The sequence below is a fragment of the Spea bombifrons genome, chromosome 1 (assembly GCF_027358695.1).
Source record: "Spea bombifrons isolate aSpeBom1 chromosome 1, aSpeBom1.2.pri, whole genome shotgun sequence".
NCBI classification, from domain to species: Eukaryota; Metazoa; Chordata; class Amphibia; order Anura; family Pelobatidae; genus Spea; species Spea bombifrons.
The window spans coordinates 40,998,716-41,004,715 of NC_071087.1; positions in this window are offsets into that span (position 1 = coordinate 40,998,716).

Below are 6,000 nucleotides of genomic sequence, written 5' to 3' on the forward strand. Positions count from 1 at the left end.
CTCTCGCGATGAATCTTCCAGCGATACCGGAACATTTGAAGCGTCGTCACACACCGGCTCCACCTCCGCTACGACTTCTTGTTCGCTACCAACCCAACAGTGGGTGGTATCTTCTTCCATATTCATCCCGAGGCAACTCTGTAGCCATGCTTCTCCTCCTCTCGCCGTCGCTTTTTCTCGGAGCTTTTCCAGCAGAAGTTCCATTTTCTTCGCCCGCGGCTCTCCTGCGTAACTAAGATCACCAGCCTTCAACAGGTTAGTACCTCTCTTAGTCTGCAGTTCGCCTTGTGGCATGAAGCGCAGCCCCTCACTGCACTCCTATTTATAGTGCAATTTCGCGCCCTTAGCGCTGCGCGAGGCGCCTCGCGGTGTCTCGCGGCAGAGGCGGCAAACCACTCAGCAGCGCGAGCGCACCCCAGAAAATTCCATGTTATATAACTCAACCATTTTTTTTTTTTTTTTTATAACTTTAGACTTGAACTTTTGACCTGCCATAGACTTTAATAGGTGACCTTTGATTGAACTCAAACTCCTATCCCCACAACTACATGTCGCCCTGCGCTATTTAGGCAACAGGGCTTTTCAATAGGTAACAAAGTAACAGGTTGTTTATCATCTTATAATAATTATTACCCCAAACAACCATACTGGGGTGCTTTCCAGATCTGGCCCTGAAGTTTTGGGTATGGCAGCTGATTGACAGGTCTCTACTATACAGTGACCTGTACAGTAAAGCGTGGAGGGGTACAGTAAAAGGGAGTGTGGAATATGTTCTTTTACAATGATAAATAAAATGTCTATGACATGGCATTCAAAATATATTACATGAAGAACTTTATGAAAGATGCACAAATAATGCCAATTACTTAATTTTCCCATTTGCATTTGGTGCTAAGGTGTAAATCTGATTGGCTGATTGTGGTCGCCCCCCCCCTCTCCATGTAGCAGGATTAGAGGCAATCTTTTGGGTTTTTTTTGTGTTGTGGTTTTTTTTGTGTTGATGGCTTCTTCATTTATTTGCATTTGCATTTGAGGGAAATGTTCTTAACATACAGTATCTCAAATTGAGCCCAAACTGTCAATGTTTTATGTAGCCAGTATTATTTTACAGCACTGCCTAAACCCTCTTGGGTCAGCAGCACTCATGCAGGCCCAGACCATGACATTCTCACCACCATGCTTGACTGTAGGCAAGGCACTTGTCTTTGTACTCCTCACCTGGTTGCCGCCACACACCTTTGACATCATCTGAACCAAATAAGTTTATCTTGGTCTCATCGGACCACAGGATATGGTTCCAGTAATCCATGTCCCTAGTCTGCTTGTCTAAAGCAAACTGTTTGCAGACTTTCTTGTGCATCATCTTTAGAAAAGGCTTCCTTCTGGGATGACAGCCATGCAGACCAATTTGATGCAGTGTGTGCGGCATATGGTCTGAGCACTGACAGGCTGATCTCCCACCCCTTCAACCTCTGCAGCAATGCTGGCAGCAGTCATACGTCTATTTCCCAAAGACAACCTCTGGATATGATGCTGAGCACGTGCACTCAACTTCTTTGTTCGACCATGGCAAGGCCTGTTCTGAGTGGAATCTGTCCTGTGAAGCTACTGAATGGTCTTGCCCACTGACCTGCAGCTCGGTTTCAGGGTCTTGGCAATCTTCTTATAGCCTAGGCCATCTTCATGTAGAGGAACAATTGTTTTTTTCAGATCCTCAGCGAGTTCTTTGCCATGAGGTGCCATGTTGAACTTCCAAAATAAAGAAGCAGAGGCTCAGCACTCAAATTGCTTGAGAAAGACCTGTGTGTCGAAACGTTGCCTGTGTGAAATAAACTCACCTTCCCATTTGAGTGCTGAGCCTCTGCTTCTTTATTTTGGATTTATTGAAGGACTTGGTGGTACCCTGGCTCGTGCACTCACTACTGAGTGCTGTATCCCAACCTTTTTTTCTGTGTATGTTGAACTTCCAGTGACCAGTATGAGAGAGTGTGAGAGCGATAACACACCTGCTCTCCATTCACACCTGAGACCTTGTAACACTAACGAGTCACATGACATATGAGGAGAAATGGCTAATTGGGCCCAATTTGGACATTTCCACTTAGGGGTGTACTCACTTTTGTTGCCAAGGTTTAGACATTAATGGCTGTGTGTTGAGTTATTTTGAGGGGACAGCAAATTTACACTGTTATACAGGCTGTGCACTCACTACTTTACATTGTAGCAGAGTGTCATTTCTTCAGTGTTGTCACATGAAAAGATATAATAAAATATTTACAAAAATGTGAGGGATGTACTCACTTTGTTAGACACTGTAGACAGATCTTTTGTTTGCAACAAAAAATAAAATGTTAAAAAGCAACGTTAGTTTATTATTTACTATATAAGATGTACTTTTATTTCAAGCATGATACTTTTATGTACACTGCATTTCTTGTTCCCAGTGTAACAAAATAATTTAACATTTGTAAAACTACTCCACCCTTGGTGTCCATTTTTGGAAGCATACATTAGATAGCGAGGTAAGCAAATCACCAATTATGCCTTGTGGCATTATTAGACGTAGTATTTGAACCCAACACCACCAGTTTAGGGTGAAGTTTTGCTATAACGTTTAGCAGCCTCTAATAATCGCTAGATTGCTAATATAGATTGTCATTTGGGGGGGGGGGGCAAGTTTTATACCACTGTACAGAGGCTCATTGTATCCAGAGGTTCACTCTTCCAAAAGATGCTTATTTCGAAAATGTATTGGTTTTGTAACCAGAGAACTTCCCAGCAGAGGGTATTTTGGGTGAAGGATCATGAGACTGTAGCTGGAACGACAAGCTGTCACAAGGTTATCTGTAATGTTCACAAAAAGGTTGCAATTTGTGAATCAGTTTCAACCAGCGCATTGCGCCCTCCACAACTATTGTCTCAGTTTCCTTGAATATATACTTATTTGCATATCCTCAATGTACAGCGCTGGGGAATCTGTTGGCACTTCACTAATAAAAGATGGTACTAATTATTATTTACATGCATAAAAACCATTACATAACCTTTAACATACAGCAGCAACTTTCCAATAAACAAATACATGATTCCCTCCTGCTATATAGGAGAGTGCCTACATAACCTTTTCCCTAACATTGCCATTATTATTGTTTTATATAGCACCATTATATTCCACAGCGCTGTACGATGGCTAAACAGGACAAAACAAGTAGTGCATAACATAACAATTTGATTTACAGAAACAAGAGCTAAGGAGGGCCCTGCTCAAACGAGCTTACAATCTAGAATATAGTACTTGCCGCATTCCCTTGTGGTCTTCCCTCCTTACTGACCCTACCGTGACTCTGCGTGAGATGTCCTCACGCCACATGGTCAGGGCAGGAGCAAAATATTAGTCGTGTAGTCGTTCAGGCAGCCATTTTGGTGCCCCCTCCCCCTGTCATCACCCCCAGAGTCCCTTTGTCCCTTCAACTGTATCACACCTCTCTGTTCCTCCCTCGTGTAGTTCAGGTATAGATTAAAAAAACACCTGTAAACACATCATTGCAGGTATCGATCAACTGAATGACACATGTTAACCCTGTATTTGCCGGTATTAATAAATAACACATGAAACATTGCATTGCTGGTACAGAGCAACTAAATAACACACAAACTCAGCATTGAAGGTATAGATCAAATAAATAATGCATCGAAACCCTAAAATGTAAGGTGTCGGGCCTGGTCGCAGTTGAGACCCCTGCAACTGTGGTCACTGCGAGCTCAAGGGGCAGCTGCTATGGGCCCCCCAGGAGTGGAATTAATTACGATGCGGGTATGATGATGATCGGGCAGCTCTACGCATACACATACATACACACAGCCCCACTAACACATACATACATATGCACCCAGTCTAACACGTTAAACATACATACACCCACTCTATATCTGTACAATATACTTACACATACATACATACATACATACATACACAGCCACTCTAACACCATAGGCTCACACATACACACATTGTAGATGGCAATACCGTTTTATTAGCCATCAGAGAGAGGCTGTGCTCTTATAGCAATTTCAAGTTTACAGTTGCAAAAGCATTCAGTGTGCACATATTTTTGGAACAGGAAAACATTTGCATAAAATAAGATGTCTGCACACACCAACTTCTAAAAATTAGAGCAAACATTGCTCGTCAGTACATTTGTCTATCATGACTGGAGTTTTGGGGTTTTTTTAGCACATGGAACCATAGACACTATGACTGTACAACACAACTGTATCTACATTAAGATGCTACAAAATGCATCATAATCAGTCTACACGATGTACCCAAAAGGACTATTATTTTCTGTATTTGAATGGGCAGGTGTACCAACGAAAACAAATTATGTCCTTATAGGTTATAACAAAATAATGTAACAAAATCCAGATTTGGAATAGTGAAAAGAGTGCTGAGACACATGCATAGGCTTCATGGTGAACTTATGAGATGCTGAGTTTTTCTTTTAAAGAGAGGCTTTCATACGTAAGGACAAGGCAAATATCCATGTGATGTGTCCATTGTTAATGACAGCATGTCATGCATGAGAGATCTTGGAGAACCAGGTAAATGTTTGTCAAAGGGGTGTGATAGAGGAACATTCAGTATGCACTGTACCGTAGAAAGGATGGAACAAACAGGCTTTTATAAGAGGCTCTCTCTCTCTCTGATTTTATTTTTTCCAACCCAATAACAGACAGATGTTTGCTTTCAGGAATTTACTACATCGACATGAAAATGCAAATTATTGCAGTGCTTGAAAGGATTAAATGTTTAATGCTATCAGTTATAGAAAGGGACACTTTGTTGTTTCTCACAACTCTGCAATTGGGTTTGAGTCAAGCTAAATTGGAGGGGGTTATCAGTACGTGCTCTCTAAATTATTATTTCTGGTAAAGGATCGAGCATTCAGCAGAAATTATTTTTATCGCAATGTTTTCTAATGGCTTTAAAAGGGAGGACAAGTTGGACAAGTGGTCACAGGGGTCACCTGGCACCCTAGATGGCCAGGCCTGGCGCAGTTGTGACCGCTGCGACCATGATTGTTAGGCTCCTGCTTAGACCTCTACTTCAAATTGCCAACACAACTTTAACTTTTTGATAAGGAGCATTTCAAAGACTTATTCAGTTTCAAAATTCTAAGCAAAAATCATTAAAATGAGTATATAGATATGTGACAGAACTAAATTGCTGGAACAGACACATCCCCTTCCTGAGAGTTGCAGTCTTGTGGACACTTGCCCACATTCGGCCTGGGCATTTGGGCCATGGTTCCTCCTGTGGGGGAAATGTAGGGCGTCACTTGTAAAAATGCAGGTTGAAATGTACAAAGACTATCTGCTCACACCACAGGAGGCCCATTCCATAGTACCTTAAATTAGTTAATTTTATCATTGTTCTCTTAAGTCTTAATCTTGTGTGATGTAATTCAATTATGTTCTGATGTGATTGAGCCCCTTTGTTCTGTTGTTTAAAACCTGGCTGTTGTCTTGATGTTTCTGTGGATAAATATGCTATATTCTCTTCAATAAAATGTTCATTCTTGCTGTACTCAATTCAAGGTAGTTGTGTCTACTTATTGGGTACACATAGCAGGGTTCCAAGGTGTGCATGCTGGCTGGTGCTGGAAGTGATTTCGACGACAACAGCTCTCTTGGTGAACCCATTACAAGATAGTTAAGAATTTTTAGATGAAAAGTAGGAATATAACTTTCTGCTCATATCTTTGCATGTTTTCCAAAAACGTGTAAAAATCTTCAGTGGTCAGCCACATTAAGCTGTGCATTGATGTTGTGATGATATGAGGGTATTTTTTTGAAACTAGAACACATCCCAACACGTTATTCTTCTTGTTAAGTTTCTTATGGATTTTTAGCTGCTATCTAGCTAAGAGATGTTTCATTTTCTTCTTCGGTTAAGGCTTCTGGGAGGTTAAACTGCCCCTGCAGGAACATCCCTGCCAA